Source organism: Sorex araneus, chromosome 4, assembly GCF_027595985.1.
Source record: "Sorex araneus isolate mSorAra2 chromosome 4, mSorAra2.pri, whole genome shotgun sequence".
Classification (NCBI taxonomy): Eukaryota; Metazoa; Chordata; class Mammalia; order Eulipotyphla; family Soricidae; genus Sorex; species Sorex araneus.
Genome location: NC_073305.1, coordinates 161,504,039 through 161,525,521, shown reverse-complemented (window position 1 = coordinate 161,525,521; position 21,483 = coordinate 161,504,039). Strand labels below are relative to the sequence as shown.

The 21,483-nt window shown below is 39.2% G+C and overlaps 1 pseudogene; it reads left to right on the top strand.

Moving 5' to 3' along the window:
* The window catches only part of LOC129404375 (histone H3.1-like), a 30,120-nt pseudogene extending 14,684 nt beyond the window's left edge, over nucleotides 1-15,436 (top strand).
* Nucleotides 15,437-21,483: the final 6,047 nt, after the last annotated feature.

Below are 21,483 nucleotides of genomic sequence, written 5' to 3'. Positions count from 1 at the left end.
CAGGTGGAGAAGTGGCCTAAGACCACTGAAGGCAGGCAGCGAGAGAGAGTCAAGGGCTTACCATTCGTTGTTTGAATACATAATGAATACATAATGTTTGCTAAAAATGCTAACCAAAAGAATCTTTCTTGAAGGAAATAAGAATTTTATGGACTTTAAAAAATTTGAAATTCACATTATATAGCACACAGCATAATAATGTGAACAACTCCATAATTGTCTTATTAACTTTTAAGGAATTGCATTTAAGTATAACTTCCACCAATTAAATAAAAGAATATGTAGGTAGAGAGAATAAAATTGTATACCTATATATAAAATTATATACCTACACATTGCACCAGGCTATTTTCACTCAGGTTGCCCCAGAGGGGGATGGGTGAGAACCCTCCCTGCCCCCAAGGGACCTGGCCAGCCCCAGCAGCCAACCTCCACTACCCAACCGCCACCATGCTCCAGGCTGCTTTCTGGACCGCATGGCCATGAAGTAGCCATGCAAAACATTATAAGACACTTCCTACTTATTTTTCATAATTACCACACCATGTTTGATGGAGTTCAGACAGACATTTTTAAGAAAGTAAGTAAGATTTTACTTACTTTCCTGAAAAGAAGTCCCTTTAACTTGATAGAAAAGTAACCCTGTAAAACACACACACACACACACACACACACACACATGCACGCACGCATGCACACGCACACACACACAGATTGTGAAATTGTTTGCAAATTTCCTCCCTTGCTCACACACAAACTCTTTATATATCCCTATTAACTTCTCCCAGCTTCTCACATTTCCTTTCTTCCTTCACAATGCATATCAATGGTATGAATATGCAAAAAATATGTGTGGTCAAGAGTTCAGCCTGTGTTCTAACCTTTTCCCATCTACTTTGCTATTCTCAGTGTCTCTGGCATCATATCAACTTTCTAATTTGTTCCCCTTCCCTCTTTTAATCGGTCAACTTTGGGTTACATTTTGGATCAAGGACCTAATTTTTATCCTGAAGTTTGAATCTACTTACTGTAACTCATTGACTCTCTTTGCTGATTTACCTGTTACAAACTTTTAACAAATTATTACCAATTTATATTTCTATCACTTTCCCAATACTAAGCTCACTTCTTTCATTCTCTCTTCTATGCCTGCAGTACTTTCTTGCCTATAACCCTGCCAGTATTCTCAGGGTTAGTTTTTAATCAAAATAAAATAAAGTACCAGAGTTGAGGAACTTCCAAAGTCATATCCCTTCCCAAATGAAGAAATTCTCAGTAGGATGCATATTATAATGGGAAAAATCACTATGTCTTAAAGTTCTCCATTCCATTGATGAAAAAATATTGTTTGAATTTTCTTTATATTCAAGTGAAATTTTCATCCTTCTAAAGTCTACCTTTGGAAGGGTTGGAGTGATGATAGCACAGCAGGTAGGGCGTTTGCCTTGCATGCAGCACACCCATGTTCGATTCCCAGCATCCCATATGGTTCCCCTAGAACCACCAGGAGTAATTTCTGAGTGCAGAGCCAGCAGTAACTCTTGTGCATCACCAGGTGTGACCCAAACGAAAATAAATAAATAAATAAATAAATAAATAAATAAATAAATAAATAAATAAAGTCTACCTTTGTAGGTAGCTCTTTGGCACTATTGTGGCAACATGGGAAGATGCTGTCCTTGACAACATTGACAAGGAATACGATTGACTGGTTCAGCACCTCCATGACTGCACGAAGAATGCTGAGAGTGAGAAAGCCACAAACAGAAGCCTGTCTTTGGAAACTCTCGAGCTCATTCATCAACGTGATTTGGCGTGACCCTCAGGCAACCACAATCTAACATCCGAGCTCCCAAAGCCGTGCAGAGAAGGAAGACCTCAAAGAAAGAGGAGCAGCAGTGTTGGCCAATGCGGCAGAAGCTGGGAAAAGTATTAGCAGCGCTCGCCTGTCCTTCGCCAACTACAAGACTACGACGTCCTGATGGATCTATTACATCTTCCAGAAAGGCAATGGAGACGATTATTCACGACTTCTACTCGGATCTCTTTGACAGTCATGTCCACCTGCCCATATACCAAATTCCGCAGGATGGATATGACATTCCCAACGTCCTCCCTTCCAAAATCCAACAAGCCATTTCGTAGGTAAAGACGCAAAAAGTACCCGGTCCAGACAAGGTCAAACCCAAACACCTGAAGAATCTGCCTCCAGTACTCATCAATACACTGGCTCGACTCTTCACACACTGCCTATCTGAATGCAAAGTTCCATACCAGTGGAAAACCAGCAAGACCATTCTGTTGTACAAGAAGGGAGACATCCACGACATCGGCAACTATCACCCAATCTGCCTGCTGTCTGTCATCTACAAGTTGTTCATTCGAGTGATCCTGAATAGAATAGGCAGAACACTAGATGAAGGACAACCATGCGAGCAAGCCAGGTTCCAAAAAGGATTCAGCACAATCGACCACACAGTGACCAAACTCATTGAAGTTTCGCGAGAGTTCAAGATGCCGCTCTGTCTAATGTTCATCGACTTAAAGAAGGCCTTTGATTCTGTTGAAACTGAAGTGGTCATCGAAGCCCTAGCCAAACAGGGCATTCAAACTCAATACATCAAGATCCTCCGAGAGCTATATTACAGATTCACCACCAGATCTCACCATTCTACAAGGAAGTGATCATTGATGTAAAGAGAGGGGTTCGGCAGGGCGATACCATTTCACCGAAACTTTTCAGTGCCACCCTCGAAAATGTCATTCGATAACTGGAATGGGAAGGAATGGGAGTGAAGATAGATGGTCGGCAACTACACCACCTCTGCTTCGCTGATGACATCGTTTTCGTAACGCCAAACATTAGCCAAGCAGCACAAATGCTGGCCGACTTTGACCTCAAGTGTGGAAAGGTCAGGCTGCAGCTGAACACCTCAACAAGACGATGCTCATGAAAAACGAACTAGTCCCTGAAGCTCCATTTGCTCTCAATGGAATGAACATCTCCGAATGCAGCAGCTCTGTGTACCTGGGTAGAGAACTCAACATGAGGAACGACTTGGCACCAGAACTGTGCAGGAGGAAGAGAGCAGCATGGAACGCCTTCAAGAGAGTTGAAGAAGTGGTTAAGAGGACGAAGGATCTCCGGCTCTGGGCACATCTTTTCGATTCCACCATTCTTCCTGCACTAACACCTCAGAGACCTGGGCCTTATGCAAACAGGATGAGAACGCTATTTGGGTATCCCAAAGAGAAATCGAAAGAGCTATGCTAGGAGTATCACGTTTCACTCAAGTGAAAGAAGGGATCTGGAGTTCCGACCTCTGTCGACGGTCAAGAATCAGGGACGCTGTCTCGTTTGCCAAGACATCAAATATCAAATGGGCCGGACATGTAATGTAATTCAGAGACGAGCTGGACTAGAGCTGTTACCACGGGATGTCAAAAGACCGAGTGGCTGCCCACCTACAAGATGGTCAGACTTCTTCATTAAAACCCTGAATAAATGGCTTGAGGCTCTTCCTGTTCCTGGAGCAAGCAGATATCACTGGGCTACACTAGCACACGACAGGGACAAGTGGAGACATTACTGTCGCCCACTCAAACAACTCTAAGATCAACGGGAAGACAAGTGATGCAAGTGTTACCTTTGTAGGGCAAGAAAATAAACTAATCCTATAAAATTTGATAGCAGTTATATCTTCTTTTGAGACCTGCTTCTCTAGAACAATTAGTACTAAGTTATTCAGTATATTTGTAAATCATGATATTCATCTTCTTATGCTATAGCAGTCACTGTATTCCGTCTGTATAAGATCATTAAATTAACTTTGTTTTCATTCATTTACTTCCCAATAAGGAATAATTTCCATTTTAATATTTATTTAGTTGCCATAATGTTTGCATTTTATTTAGTCTTCAAAATTGTTTCAATTGATAACAAATAGCTTTAGAACAGAGGCTATGTTTCCCATACATTTAATTTATATAGCAAATATTAAAGGAAAAATGGATAAAAGCTTAATTCTAAAATAATTATCAATATAGATATCAAAATGGATGTTTGTAAAGTTTCCGATGCATGGATGTCAGCATTCATAATGTCAGCATGCAAATACACTGTTATTTGTTCTGGAGACATACTCATCTGTGCTTAGAACATACTCCTGATTTTGTGCTCCTGGGTCACTCCTGGCAGGAGTAATTTATATTATATGACTAGCAGACACTTTCTGAAAAGTCATTCTCTTTCTTTTAGGGTTTGGCTGCAATATTGTCAGAAATGTCTTACAGTGCTGGGGTCTCTGGCAGAGCTATCAGAATTATGCTTAATAAATGTAAGGTAATGGAGAATTGAACCCCTAATCGTACCCTTGCAATACAGATGCCATAGGCCATCACACTATTCCTCTGGCCTCAGCATCACACTTTAAGCCATATCTATGAAATGCATAATGTTCTTCCAGTGCAGTCATAGTTTCACTAAGTTTTAAGAGTGAAAATAAAGAACCCCCATTTTGCAATGGGTGAGAGCCAGCACCACATAGTAAGAAAATTATGTTAGGTAAAAGTTAGGTATTTTAGGTATTTACTGGTGTAAATACCTGAGGACAAGATAATTTATCACAACAGTGATGGGAATCATTAAGATTTCTGATGTTTCAACATGAATAAACTATTTGTCTTTGTTATTTAAATCTGAATATGGCTTTAGAACTTTCCAGTTATATCAATATGATTTTAAGTTAAGTCAAAGTCAAAAGTGATACCTGCATACTTATATCATCCCTGAGTATCACAAGTCAGGAGATAAGAAGAAAATAGCTAATTATATAGAACTCTCACTTGGGAGTAGTAAAAACTAGGAGTCATTAAGATTTTCTAACTGACCCTTGATAAAATTACAAAAAAAAAAATCACCAATGTCACGTGATATTTTTCACAATGTCTTTTCCCCCCCACAATTACTAGCAGGTATGAGTGTCCCCACTGATCTGGCCCAGTGTTCCAATAGAACCAATAACTTCACACCTCCATTTCATTAATTATTCAAAAGAGAAGAGAGGAAATGCTTGTCATCTTGTTGTTTCTGTTTTCCAGATTAAGAACACTTTTGAAGAAATTTTATGATAATGATATCAAATGACTTGCATTATCTTCTCAGTTTTTACGGATTAAGGTTGCTAAACAGCATATTGACACTATACCCTATGTTCCACCTTTTCAAAGAAAACAGAGCGTAACCAGGTAAAGAAGGGAAATTCCTCAGTTTGTTGTTCTAAGTGACTTCTAATGATAGACTATTTTACCTGCCCAAACCCTACCTTTTATGTTTATGCCTTCTTTTCCTTGAAATTTGATTTGAAGACTTTCTTTGCTCTCAATTTCTTGTGCTTTCAAAATGTTTTGCCCTTTGATTTGTTATTAATATTCCGTTGGTGCCTTGGAGCATTTTGTAGAGCAGATACCTTATTTCCCATGACTTAAGAACTGTATGTGTTTCTTAGTTAAACATATACAGGCAGCATTCAAGATGATACACAGAAATTGACAGTAAGTTTATTTAGTGGAAGTTATTTGAGTAAACTACTATGGACACCCAGCAGATCCGGACATAAATCAGGGTAAAATAAAATGTTTTCTATCTTATCACCAAAATATTTCCATTTGAATCTTTTATTTACTTGGGGGAGTATGTGTGGGGTTAGGAATAAACATACCCGGACATGTTCAGGAGGCCATAAATTGAACAGGGCTCTGAGATACATGCTTTGCAGAGGACCCTGTGCTATTTCCTGGCCCTTAAACGTTTATAATTTATTCTTATAATTTATGTGATTGCTTTACATGACAAAGATTTTGTATTTTATATAAAGAGAATAGAAAGGCAATACAATATTTCTTTTAGAATAAATTCATTAAAATTCTCTTGTTAGGGACAGCAACAGCCATTTTTTATTAATCAAAGGATATGTACAGCAGGAAGAAATCACATTCCTAAACATATATGCATCTAATGAGGGACCAGCTATATACTTAAAACAGCTGCTAACAGATTTTAAGAAGGACATTACTAGCAACACAATAGTAGTTGGAAACTTCAACACCGCCTTATCACCTCTAGATAGATCAACAAGAGTAAAACTCAACAAGGAAACACTGTCTTTGAAGGAAGAAACAAAAAAGAGAGGGCTAATAGATCTATACAGGGCTTTACATCCCCAAATGAAAGAATGCATCTTTTTTTCCAGTGCACACGGATCATTCTCCAAAATAGATCACATGCTGAATCACACTCAATAGAATCAGGAAGATAGAAATTGTATCAACTATCTTTTCAGACCACGATGCACTGAAGAGAGAAGTTCATCACAGAAAGATGTGGAGAACCAAATCAAACACCTGGAAATTAAACAACTCAACATTGAACAATGAGTGGGTCAGGAAGAAAATAAAAAAAGAGATCAAAAGACATCTGGAAACAAATGACAATGAAGACACAAGTTACCATAACTTAGGGAACACAGTTAAAGCCGTATTAAGGGGAAAATTTATAGCGCTGCAAGTGTTTCTCAGGAAGGAAAAAAGGACCCACATAAATAACTTGACTTCACGGCTTCAAATCTTAGAAAAGGACTAACAAAAGAACCCCAAATCAGGCAGAAGGAAAGAAGTAACAAAACTTAGAGCAGAAACTAATGACATGGAAACCCAAAAAACAATCCGAAAGATCAATAAAACCAAGAGCAAGTTCTTTGAGAAAATAAACAAGATCGATAAACCACTAGCAAGACTCACAATGAAAGAGAGAGCGAGAACCCTAATAAACCGAATCAGAAATGAAAAGGGGAATATCACAACAGAAAGCAAAGAAATACAAAACATCGGTGGAATATGTGCACTGGTGAAGGGATGGGTGTTCGAGCATTGTATAACTGAGACTTAAACCTGAAAGCTTTGTAACTTTCCCAATGGTGATTCAATAAAAGAATAAATTTTAAAAAATAAAGTTCCAATCTAAAAAAAACTAAAAGAAATACAAAACATCATCAGAGACTACTTTGAAATTCTGTATGCCACAAAACAACAGAATCTAGAAGAAATGGATAAATTCCTGGATTCCTATACTCTCTCAAGACTGAACCAAAGATTTGGAATACCTAAATAGACCTATTACTATCAAGGAAATTGAAACTGAAATCAAAATACAAATACAAAAGCCCAAGTCCAGATGGATTCACTAGCAAATTCTTCCAAAGATTTAAAGAGGACCTATTGCCAGTTCTTCTCAAGCTTTACCAGGAAATTGAAGAAAAAGAAATTCTCCCAAACAGTTTCTATGAGGCACATAGCTCCCTAATACAAAATCAAAGACACCACTAAAAAAGAAAACTACAGGCCAATATCCCTGATGAACATGGATGCGAAGATTCTCAACAAAATATTAGCAAATAGAATCCAACAACTCATCAAAAAGATCTTACACCATGACAATGTGATTTATCCAGGGGATGAAAGGATGGTTTAATATTCAGAAATCAATCAACATAATCCATCATATCAACAAAAGAAAAGATAAAAACTATATGATCATATCACTTAGATGTAGAGAAAGCATTTGACAAGATCCAGCACCCATGTATGATGAAAACTCTCACCAAAATGGGTTTCGAAGAAACTTTCCTCAATATAGTCAAAGCCATCTACCACAAGCCTATGACAGGCATTATCCTCAATGGGGAAAAACTAAGAGCCTTCCCTCTAAGATCAGGGACAAAACAAGGATGCCCACTATCACCACTTCTGTTCAATATAGTACTGGAAGTACTTGCAATAATGGTTAGGCAAGAAAATGATATTAAGGGTATCCAGATAGGAAAGTAAGAAATCAAGCTCTCACTATTCGCAGATGATATGATACTATATTCAGAGACCCCTAAAGCTTCTACCAAGAAACTCCTAGAAAATATAGACTTGTATAGTAAAGTCGCAGACTATAAGATCAATAACCGAAAGTCAATGGCTTTCCTATATGCAAATAATGAAAGAGAGGAAAGCGACATGAAAAAAATCAATCCAATTCACAATCATGCCTCAGGAAATTAAGTACCTCAGAATCAGCTTAACTAAGTAGCTAAAGGACCTGTACTAAGAAAATTATGAAACGCTACTTCACGAAATAAAAGAGGACATGAGGAAATGGAAAGATATCCCCTGCTCATGGATTAGGAAAACTAATATTGTAAAAATGGCAATACTCCCCAAAACATTATACAGATTCAAAGCGATCCCTATAAGGATATCAATGGTATTCTTCAAACACTCCTGAAATTCATATGGAACAACAAACCCCCACGAATAGCTAAAGCAATTCTTGGGAAAAAGAAGATGGGAGGCATCACCTTCCCCAACCTCAAACTCTACTACAAAGTAGTAATAATTAAAACAGCATGGTACTGAAACAAATGGAAGAGGGTAGAATGGAAGTGGGTAGAATATCCTTACACACACCCTCAAATGTCTGATCATCTGGGGCTGGAGTGATAGCACAGCATTTAGGGCGTTTGCCTTGCACTCGACCAACCTGGGTTCAATTCTCAGCATCCCATATGGTCCCCTGAGCACCACCAGGGGTAATTCCTGAGTGCAGAGCCAGGAGTAACCCCGTGCATTGCCGGGTGTGACCCAAAAATCTGGAAAAAAAAGTACGATTATCTAATCTTTGATAAGGGAGCAAGAAATGTGAAGTGGAGGAAGGAAAGCCTTTTTAACAAATGGTGCTGGCAAAACTGGACAGCTACATGCAAAAAATGGGCTCAGATTTCTACCTAACATGATACACAAAACTCAGATTAAATGGATTAAAGACTTCAACATCAGGCCAAAATCCATAAGGTACATTGAAGATAAGGTCAGCAAAACCCTCCATGACATTGAAGCTAATGGTATCTTCAAAGATGACACACCACTGACCAAACAAGTGGGAACGGAGATAAACAAATGGGACTATCTTAAACTACGAAGCTTCTGCACCTCAAAAGATACCGTCACCAGAATACAAAAACAATCTACAGAATGGGAAGGAATATTCACCCAATACCCATCTGATAAGAGGCTGATATCTAGGATATACAAGGCACTGGTTGAACTCTACAAGAAGAAAACATCCAACCCCATCAGAAAACAGGACTATGAAATGAACAGAAACTTTCTCAAAGAAGAAATCAGAGTGGCCAAACGACACATGAAAAAATGCTCTTCATCACACATCATCGGGGAGATGCAGATCAAAACAATAATAAGATATCATCTTACATCACAGAGACTGACCCACATCCAAAAGAGCAAAAGCAACCAGTGTTGGCACAGATGTGGGGAGGAAGGAACCCTCCTTCGCTGCTGGTGGGAATGCCAACTGGTTCAACCCTTTTGGAAAACCGTATGGACGCTTTGCAAAAAATTAGAAATTTAGCTCTCATTTGACACAGCAATACCAATTCTGGGAATAAAACCTGGAGATGCATAGTAGAAATGACATCTGCACTTGTATGTTCATTGCAGCAATGTTTACAATAGCCAGAATCTGGAGAAGACCCAAGTGCCCAAGAACAGATGACTGGTTAAAGAAACTTTGGTACATCTACACAATGGAATACTATGCAGCTATTAGAAAGGATAAAGTCATGAAATTTGCATATAAGTGGATCAAAATGGATAGTATCATGTTAAGTGAAATGAGTCAGAAAGAGAGGGACAGACATAGAAATATTGCACTCATTTGTGGAATATAAAGTAACAGAGTGCGACTTACACCCAAGAATAGTAGAGATGTGTACCAGGAGGATTGCTCCACGGCTTGGAAGCCAACCTCATATGCTGGGGGAAAAGGCAGTGCAGATAGAGAAGGGACTACCAAGTAAAGGGTGCTAAGAGGGTCCGCTCGGAAGAGGCAGGCAGAAAGTAGAACTATAGATCAAACATGATGGCCACTTAATATCTCCACTGCGAACCACAACACCCCAAAGGAGAGAGAGAGAGAGCAAAAGGGAATGCCCTGCCATAGAGTTGGGGTGGGGTGGGGGGAAAAGTTGGGGGTGTTGGGAGGGATACTGGGATCATTGGTGTTGGAGAATGGGCACTGGTGGGGAGATGGGTACTTGATAATTGTATGACTGAAACATCAGCATGAAAGTTTGTAAGTCTGTAACTGTACCTCACAGTGATTCAGGCAAAAAAAAATTCTCTTGTTTCTTTTACATTATTAAAGGTTTAGAAAGTTTCTTCCAGCTCCACAACTCACACTTGTAATATAATAGTACATCATGTGATGCTAATATTGCCACATAAAATTTAGAATACAGTGAGTGAAGTTTGGGATAAATGAGCTTAAGTTTTTTCCCACTTATTAGTCAAAAGATTTTAGCAATTTTTTGGATTCATATTCAGTAGTTCATGTGAATAATTTAACTGCAACCCACTAAACTCAAGCAAGGCTATCCCCTATTTCAAATTTTTCTTAACTAGAATTTAAAAATGCCTATGGTCACTCTATTTAAATAACTACCATATGGAGAATTTTGTTAAAGGAATGACAAGCTGAAGTGAAACAATGTGAGTAATGTAGATAAACTACTTTCATCATCATCATCATCATCATCATCATCATCATCATCATCATCATCATCATCATCACGTTGATCATTGAATTTCTTGAGCGGTCTCAGTAACGTCTCTAATCATCCTAGCCCTGAGATTTTAGAAGCCTATCGTTACTTGTCCTTCCCACCAGTGCCACACTGGAGGCTCTTTAGGGGAATGAGACCCATCACTGTTACTGATTTTGGCATACGAATACACCACGGGGAGTTTGCCAGGCTCTCCCATGTGGGCAGAAAACTCTTGGTAGCTTGCCAGGTTCTCCAAGAGGGAGAACTAGGCTATAAGATGTCTTTGACATTAAAACTACTGTAATTTTGAAATTGTAGAAAACTTACTCAGAGTCAGAGAGAAAGTATAGGGATTAAAGTGTTTGCCTTGCATACTGCTGACCCAACTTTAATCCCCAGAACTATACATGATTTGCCCAAGCACAGTTAAAAGTGAACACAAAAAACTTATGGATATATTCCCACCCCAGATAAAACAAGGAGGGTGTTGGGTGTGGCTGTCGGTTGCTGTATCTTCAAGAAGAAAGGGGATTCTTCTCACTCCCATTCTAAGAAAGCCCAGGAGTTTTTATTGATGACCAGTCTACTGGGAAGATTCTGCAGCATCATGTTATTTGGAGATTAGTTGTGAAGCTGGGCCTTTTCTATGTTGGGAGACGTAGGGTGTGCACAGGGGTGCTGCTGGGTTTTGCTGTGGCAGGTTGTGGTGGTAGGGGGAGAGATAAATTACTGATATGATAACAAAAAATAAGTTTCATCTATTATAAGTATATAAGTTAAAATACATTTTTGTATACTTACCATTGTGCTAACATCATGAAGATTTTAAATAATTTTCATCATATCCTGAAAAATCTCTTGTCCATTTGCAGTGACTTCCCATTTACCCCCAGACTTCTCAAACACAGTAGAACCACTAATATTTCTGTCCAAATAGATTTGTCTATGTTTGACATTTCATATGAAGTGTATTACACAGGGCATTTTTGTGATTGACTTCTTTGACTTAGCATAAGATTTTCAAAGTCAATCAATGGTCTAGCATATAATCGATAATTTACTTCATTATATTATTAATGATAGTCTGTTTTAGGGATAAATGACACTTTAATCCATTCATTAGGTAATTGAAATCATACATTTCTTATTTTGATCATCATCATCAGCAGCAGCAGCATCCCGTTGATTGTCAAACTTCTCGAGCGGTCTCAGTAACGTCTCTATTTGTCCTAGCCCTGAGATTTTAGAAGCCACTCTTTACTAATTTTTTCCAACAATGCCACATTGGAGGCTCTTTCAGGATCAGGGGAATGAGACCCACGTTGTTACTGGTTTTGGCATATGAATACACCATAGGGAGTTTGCCAGGCTCTCCCATGTGGGCACGAAACTCTCGGTAGCTAGCCAGATTCTCCCAGAGGGAGAACTAGGCTATAAGATGTCTTCTGGGAGCTTGATTTTAAGTCTCTGGGTGTGGGCCATTGGTGGGATTACATGGCGCTGGTGGCAGTCACTGGCTGTGACAGCCTAGCTACTGGACAATGGGAAATCTGGGCGGAAGAGACCCAGTCCCGATCCAAGCAGGCTTGAAGGTCTCAGCCCCGGGTCCCACACACCTGGGTTCCTCTGCCGGTACCTTCATGCGTGAGGCTCATCCGAACATGTGGAGAGGGGCATTGAGCATGGTTGTGGCTGGGTTCTGGAGGTCTTTGGCTGCAGGGATTCTGCTCAGGGTGGGGAAGGAAACTCAACCCACCCACTCTTAGGGAACCCCGTGAAGACAGCCGGACGCACTATCAATAAATTATTATCAATAATTTTGATATTATGATTAATGGTACCATAAAGGTATGTGTACAAGTTTCACATATACATGTGTTTTATTTGTGTGTGTGTCTCCCAGTTTAAAATTTTTTTTTTATCTAATCATGGAAGAGGAAAGAAATAGAAGCAAACACATTAGAATGTTCATGTGTATTATAGTAGAGACAAAGGGGGTGCCTTGAGGGCCTGAGTAAACTTTTCTGTCACTGTAAAAGAAGATACAACAAAATAACTGGGACACTGCAGCTCTATCAGCATGTGAAACGAACATAAAGATATAAAGGCATTATAGGCAGAGGAAGAATATGTGTAATTACTCTGGGTCAGGAAGAGCATGGCAGAACTCGAAACACTCCAAGTAAGAGTTGCAACATAGGCTCTCCGAGATGTGATCCCAGTGGCCGCACATGTGCGGCCTCACTGTAGCTGCACGAGCATGATTCCAGAGACCAACTAAACTACTTTTGGTACCGGCAGCTCCTTGCAGAAGTGTCTCCAGACTGAGAACTAAGTCGCGGCCCCATGCCTGCCCAGGAGGGGAAAGGTTTTTCTCTCTCGCCTTTTTTTCTTGCCATGGGTGGGAGGGGGAAAGGCATGGCGGCTGCCATATTATGAGGATCACAAATGAGAGGTATTAGTTTGCAATGGTCCAATTTCTGGAAGAAATTTCCCTGGACTTAGTTGCTAAAATAAAGAAATCCAAAACCTTATATCTCTTCACAGCAGGTCTGACTCTAGTGGGGAATTCCTAACAATAATAGTGAGTTTTTCATGCCCTCGGTCCAGATAAGATCCAGAGCTGCTGCTCACGAAACAGACCCTCTGCACGTACAGATTATGATCTAAGACGTCTCCTAACCCATTTTGGCACCCAGAGCTGCTTCTTACAAACATGCCTCTAGACTGTGAGCTGTACTACGACTATATGCCGCCCGGGGAGGGATTTTCCCTTTCCACCCTGTTTTTCTGCGCGGAAAATGGCAGCAGCAGCAGCATCCACGTGGCGAGAGCCACCCCCTAAGACTTCCACCCAGAGGTAGGAACTTTGCAATGTTGTGGCTCATAGGCGATCGTGGGATGGGGACGGTACCAGCACGTCCTCGGCCCAGATAAGATCCGGAGCTGCTGCTCATGAAACAGACCCTCTGCTAGTACAGACTATAATCCAAGAGGTCTTCTAATCCATTTTGGCACCCAGAGAGGCTTCTTACAGACATGCATCTAGACTGTGAACTGAACTAAAATATCAGAAATCCAAAACCATGTGGCTGTGACAGCTCATAGAATCTTCATTCTCAGTAATGAAAAGAAATTATTAAATGATGCCTTTTCAGCAGGTCTGATTGTTGGGGGAAAATTCCAAATAATAGTAGTGAGTTCTCTATTGAAATATTGAATGTATTTGAAGTATAGAGAATAAAATAAAGACCATTAGCTACTTAGGTGGGGGCTGGGTGGGAGGGGGTATATTGGGGTTCTTGGTGGTGGAACATGTGCACTGGTGAAGGGATGAGGGTTCAATCATTGTATGACTGCGACTTAAACTTGAAAGCTTTGTATATTTTTTCTCACGGTGATTCAATATAATAAAATTTTAAAAAATAATAATAGTGAGTTTTGTGTTTGAATGTAACCAAAGTAAAGAGAAAGTAAAGTGAAATTTATCAGTTACACAGGTGGGGGTGGGTGGGTGGAGGCGTGGGAGGTATACTGGGTTATTTTTGGTGGTAGAATACGTGCACTGGTGAAGGGATGGTTGTTTCAGCATTGTATAACTGAGACTTAAGCTTGAAGGCATTGTAATTTTCCACATGGTAATTCAATAAAAAAAAAAAAAAAGAAGAGTTCCAACAGAGATTCTCTCAAGGAAGGTGGTAGAGTTGAAATTGTTGATGAAAAACACTGGAAAATGAGGTTAATCATAACGACTTCCTGTGTCTTTCTAAGGACTTGGATCTATGTTGTAATTAATGTGACTGTATTGAGCAATTTTATTATTTTTTGGAAAGGGGTGGGATTTGGAGCCATCCCTGGCAGTGCTCTAGGTTCTGTGCTCAGGAATCACTCATGGTAGAACTCATGTGAGCTGGAGATCCACACTGCCTTCATGCCAGCCTCAATCTCTGTACTATCTATCCAGTCTGAAAAAATTTTATTTATTTATTTATTTATTAAATTTTATTGAATCATCCTGAGATAGTTACAAGCTATCATGTTTGGGTTACAATCTCACAATAATCAAACACCCATCCCTCCACCAGTGCACATTACCCACCACCAATATCCCCAGTATACCCTCCCTTTCCCACCTTCCCTCTGCCTCCATGGCAGACAATATTCCCCATACTCTCTCTCTACTTTTGGGCATTATGGCTTGCAACACAGACACTGAGAGGTCATTATGTTTGGTCCATTATCTACTTAGCCTCTGAAAAATTTTAAACAAGAGGATTAATCCTTACCAGAATGCTTGAAAAACTGAACAATACAAACTTTTAAAAAGTAAATTTTAAAAAGCTTTTGAATCATTTTCATTAGTGTATTTCATGATAAATTCTTTGACAAAGCCTAGATTGGTAGTTTAAAGTAGCTGCCTCTGAAGGAAAAAGATTTTTCCTGCTAGTTACTATTTTGCTGGTATTCTCCATTTAGTAGTTCATATCTAAGTATAGAACTCTTTGACTTCTGTTTTCTTTCTGAAGGGAATCATTCTGACTTATAAAGTTCACGACCCCACCATTGTATTTCAGAGGTTTTGATATATTGTGCATTAAGCTCTCTAATACCACGCAGAAATTAAAAATCACCCACTGAATCTTCTTTGAAGATATTTCAGCTTCCCTGAATACCTTCTTATTTGTTTAGTTCCGCTGGCAATGCTTCTGCCAAGCATGGAATCTGGGGACGGCCTGAAGCCCTTTGAGGGCAAAGCTTTGACTCAATGAGGGACCTTTTCACTGGATCTTGCCAATTTTTGCTAAGCTAAGTTTATACCTTAAAGAAAAGAAAGAAAAGAAAAAAATTTATGATGAAAGCGAAGGGAAATTCCAAAAAGGTGGGTAAGAATATCAGTAGGTCAGATTGAGTGTTAAAAAGTCTAATTTAGAAGCTCATCAGGAAAATTCATCTGTTTACACATTTATAGATCTTTGGTAAGAATAGTACTGTCTCGCTATCGTCCCGTTGTTCATCGGTTTGCTTGAGTGGGCACCAGTAACATCTCCATTGTGAGACTTGTTGTTACTGCTTTTGGCATATTGAATACACCACAGGTAGCTTGCCAGGCTCTGCTGTGCGGGCGCAATACTCTCGGTAGCTTGCCGGGCTCTCCGAGTGGAATGGAGGAATCAAATGTGGGTTGGCTATGTGCAAAGCAAACACCCTACCCACTGTAAGAATATAAGATAAATTGAATTATACATGATCACAATAATAAAACTGTAAATAACACTAAGATGAGTCTTCTACTCACCTATGTCATTTTGTACTTTGTACTTTAGAGTGAGACAGTATTTTTTGTGGCATTAAGTTAGAAAACCTAATAACTTTCCTTTTTCTTTTCTTCTTTTTCTTTCTGCTGATATTGTGATTTCCAAGTAAGGACTGGATTCTTTATGACATGACATAAATCTCATTGGGGATTGGGGGAAGTCATACTTGATGTGAGGGCAGAGCTAGGGATAAAATTCAAAGACTTGGACATAAACGATAGCTTTAAACACTGAGCCTTTAAGAACTTTTCTTATTTTACATGTCCAACATCACAGTTACAACTATCCTCTTTCTTTCACTCTTCCTTTCTTTTTTTTTGAAGGGGGAGCTCATGGAGTGGATGTGGTTTATTTTGCTTTTATGTGGGTGGGCTGGGAGATGGGGGTAGGGATTGGGCGGTATCATTGTTAAAAGCAAGAATTTGGGGCTGGAGAGATAGTACAGGGGTTAAAGCACTTGCGTTGCATGCAGCAGACCCTGGTTGGATCCCTTGCATCACATATTCACTCTTCCTTTCTTAATGATTAATAGTTCCTTCATTCTTTGTAAGAATTATGAAGTTTGATAATTCATAAGAATTATCACAAATAGTCATTATTTATGAAAATGCCTATGTATTTACAAGAATAGTGTTGTGTCAGGAACAGCCCAAAACTTTAAATTCCAATCTAAATGTGAAAATGATTGTTGTACCAACTTTCACATTCATGAATTATGTAAGAAACTTCCAGTTATTTCACATTATTGCCAACATTTAGTATGTTCAGTTCCTAAATTTTATTCATTCTGGTAGAGTCATAACAATCAAGATTATATTTGCATGGTTAATGGTGTCAAAAAACATTTCAAATCCTCAATGTCCATGCAGGTATTCTTTTTTGTGAATTGCCTATTTTGAAATTTTACTAAATTTTTAATTAGATTTTCTTGGTAAGTGCTTTGGTGAACTGTATGGGTGCATTCATTTTTTGATCTACATCACTTGTATCACTTGTCTTCCCGTTGAGCTTTGATTTGCTCAAGTGGACGCCAGTAACGTGTCCATTTGTCCCTGTTGTGTGCTAGTGTAGCCCAATGATATCTGCTCGCTCCAGGGACAGGAAGTACCTTGAACTGTTCATTCAGGATTTTGACGAAGAAGTCTGACCATCTCGTTGGTGGACGGCCAACCATTTGACGTTTTAACGTCCCACGGAATCCACTAGGTAACAGCTCTAGTTCAGCAGTCATCTCTGAATCACATTACATGACCGGCCCATCTGATTTTTGATGTTTTGGCAAACAAGACAGCATCCCTGATTCTTGATCGTCGACAGAGGTCGGAACTCCAGATTCCTTCTCTCACTTGAGTGAAACGTGATACTCCTAGCATAGCTCTTTCGATTCCTCTTTGGGATACTCGAATAGTGTTCTCATCCAGTTTGCATAGTGCCCAGGTCTCTGAGGTGTACGTTAGTGCAGGAAGAATGGTGGAATCGAAAAGATGTGCCCGGGGGCTAGAGCAGGTAGGGCGTTTGCCTTGCACGGGGCCAACCCAGGTTCGAATCCCAGCATCCCATATTGGTCCCCTGAGCACCACCAGGAGTAATTCCTGAGTGCAGAGCCAGGAGTAAACCCTGTGCATTGCCAGGTGTGACCCAAAAAGAAAAAAAAAAAAGAAAGAAAAGATGTGCCCGGAGCAGAAGATCCTTCATCCTCTTAACCACTTCTTCAACTCTCTTGAAGGCGTTCCATGCTGCTCTCTTTCTCCTGCGCAGTTCTGGCGCCAAGTTGTTCCTCATGTAGAGTTCTCGACCCAGGTACACATAGCTGCTGCATTTGGAGATGTTTGTTCCATTGAGAGCAAATGGAGCTTCAGGGACTAGTTCGTTTTTCATGAGCATCATCTTGTTGAGGTTCAGCTGCAGCCTGACCTTTCCACACTCGAGGTCAAAGTCGGCCAGCATTTGTGCAGCTTGGCTAATGTTTGGCATTATGAGAACAATGTCATCAGCAAAACGGAGGTGGTGTAGTTGCCGATCCTGCCGATACCATTAGTTATTTCTAATAAGGCTAAAATTATAACATTTTATGGCTAGTGCTCTGTGGATTAGAAATATTTGCCACGTCATGGCACAAAAATTTTCTCTTTTTCCTCACTAGAATTCTGATTAAAAAATTTATTGACAAGTCTCTTTTTTGCTTTCATGGACTCTTGTAGTGACTAAGTATATTTTGGATAATCATTTATATGTTGATCTCTATCTGGGTTCCTTATAATATTTAAGCGGTCTGTCTATTTTTGTATTAAATCAATTTTTTATTAAAAAATATTTTAAGAAAACCTTAAAGAAAAACTCCATGTTGCTAGAAGTCCTCTAATTTGACTTTTTTTTTCTTTGTTTTTTAAATTTCTTTATTAATTCACCATGTGGAAAGTTACAAAGCTTTCAGGTTTAAGTCTCAGTTATACAATGTAATTTGACTTTCTTTTGAGATTATTTGTCTATCTTAGGAATCTTGTCAGCTGCATTTAAATTACAAAATGAGAATCAATGACCATCAAAAATATTGCTAGCTTTTGAATCGGGTAGCATTGAATATAGATTAATTTTGATAGAAATTCATATTTCTTCCATTTAATATAAGTTTAGAAACTTCTTAATTTATAATTATGTGGTGCCTCTCAATTTAATATGAATTTCTTTTTTTTCTCATCAATGCCTTTTAGTTTCAATTTTACTTCAATTCAATTTTAACTTATCCTTCTTTTCTCATATTTATCCTAGCCAGTCATTAGATTATTTTTATGCTAAAGGTGGTCATTTATTTTTAATTTTAATCCTAACACCATTTTTCATTACAACTAATTAATTTTTTTGATGTTGGGTGCTGATTAATTTAATCCCAATGTCAGTTATAGATTTTTACCTTGAAATTAAAACATGTTTACAATAGAATAAAATACATGGAATAATTAGAATTAAATCATCAAAAGTTGGACAAAATAGTTACCACAAGCTAGAAAGCACTGTCGAAATTATATATACATGTGCTTAAATAAAGCATATTTGTGGCAATGTTAAAATGTCAATTTTTCCCAAGATGATCTATAGATTCAGTAAAATAGCAAACTTTTACCAAAGTATTTGTACTAATTGATGTCTTCATTTAAAAATTTGTGTGAAGATTCCAGGAACCTATAAAGCTAAGGATATTTTTAAAAAAGAAAATAGGGGCTGGAGCGATAGTACAGTGGGTAGGACATTTGCCTTGCACGTGACTGACCCAGGTTCAATCCCCGGCATCCCATATGGTCCTCCAAACACCACCCAGGAGTAATTCCTGACCACAGAGCCAGAAGTAACCCTGAGCATCACTGGACATGACCTCACAAATAAAAACAAAACCGATAAAAATAAAATAAAAAGAGGAAGATTAACAATGATGCAGTTGAATCGTTGACATAGAATCTTTCTTCTCAGAAACAATATTTTCTTCTCAGAAATGATAATGTAACTCTAGTCTAAATCTCACAGCAAATATAAAAATCAGTCAAAGGTGAATCTTACCTCTATAAGTAGAATCCAACACCGTAAAACTTATTTTTAAAACAGGACAAAATTTTTGTGATCTGGATTAAGCAAGGAGGTTTTAGACACAAACTAGTGAAATTCAGTTAAAAAACTTGGCTAAGGGGCTGGAGTGATAGAACAGTGGGTAGGGTGTTTGCCTTGCATTCGGCCAACTCAGGTTTGAATCCCAGCATCTCATATGGTCCCCTGAGCACCGCCAGGAGTAATTCCTGAATGTACAGCCATGAGTGTAACCCCTGTGCATCTTCGGGTGTGACCCAAAAAGCAAAAAAAAAAAAAAAAAAGCAAAAAATACCCCCCCCAAAAAAAACTTGGTTAACCAAACTGCTTGAAAACTGAGAACTTCTGTGATTCAAAAGACTATTATACTAAATATATAATCTCCTGGCAGCTAGGGGAGTCCCTGCGGCTCTACCCCTCGTGGTCTTGGGCTGCTCTCCCAGTCAGGGCAGCCAGAGGAGGAAATGAGGGCCAAACCGGTTGGTTGATCAGTTGCCACTTATTCCATTCTCCCCACACACGCCTGTTCCAATCTCTCTGAGCCCCCCATTCTAGTCTCACTCTGCCCCTCATTCCTGTCTCCTCCTGTTTCTCCTGCTCATCTCTCTGCATTCCATCTTGCTGTCCTGCTCTTTCTCTCCTCTCCTCAAACTCTCTGTCCTCTTTCCAACTACCCAGCACTGGGGGTAGACACTACACCCAGCCCAGCAGCAAAATCAGCATAAGAAAGCCCTTCCTTACTCATGGGCAAAATACCACTTAAGGTGTTTTTCTCCTTTCCTCAGTCCAATAACTTAATTTACATATTAATCAACATCCTAGTTTAATATAGTCCCATTTGTTTATCTCTGTTTCCATTTGGTTGATCAGTTGCATGTCATCTTTGAAGATACCTTTATCTTCAATATCGTGGAGGGTTTTGCCTACTTTGTCTTCAATGTACCTTATGGATTGTGGTCTGATGTTGAGGTCTTTAAACAATTTTGATCTGACTTTTGTGCAAGGTGTCAGGTCTAGGTCTAAGCCCATTGTTTTGCATATGGTTGTCCAGTTATGCCAGCACCATTTGTTAAAGAGGCTTTCCTTGCTCCACTTCACATTTCTTGCTCCCTTATCAAAGATTAGATGATCATACATTTGGGGTTGTGTGTGGGGATATTCCACCCTGTTCCATTGGTCTGCAGCTCTGCCTTTGTTCCAGTACCATGCTGTTTTAATTGTTATTGCTTTGTGGTAAAGTTTAAGGTTGGGGAGGATGATGCCTCCTATCATCTTTTTCCCGAGAATTGTTTTAGCTATCCGCAGGCGCTTGTTATTCCATATGAATTTCAGGATAGCTTGATCCATTTCTTTGAAGAAGTCCATGGGTATCTTTAAAGGGATCGCACTGAATCTGTATAATGCTTTGGGGAGTATTGCCATTTTGACAATGTTGATTCTCCCTATCCATAAGCAGGGGATATGTTTCCATTTCCTCATGTCCTCTTTTATTTCATGGAGTAGCATTTTGTAGGTTTTTTGTAGAGATCCTTTACTTCCTTAGTTAAGTTGATTCCAAAGTACTTGATTTTCTGGGGCACAATTGTGAATGGGATTGCTTTTATTTTAGTCCCTTTCCTCTGTTTCATTGTTTGCATATAGGAAGGCCAGGGATTTTTGGGTATTGATTTTATAGCCTGCAACTTTACTGTACAAGCCTATCATGTCTAAGAGTTTCTTAGTAGAGGTTTTAGGCTTTTCTAGATATATTATCATATCCTCTGCGAGTAGTGAGAGCTTGATTTCTTCCTTTCCTATCTGGATGCCCTTAATTTTTTTTTCTTGCCTAACAGCTGTTGCAAGTACTTCCAGTACTATGTTGAATGGAAGTGGTGAGAGTGGGCATCCTTGTCTTGTCCCTGATCTTAGAGGAAAGGCCCTTAGTT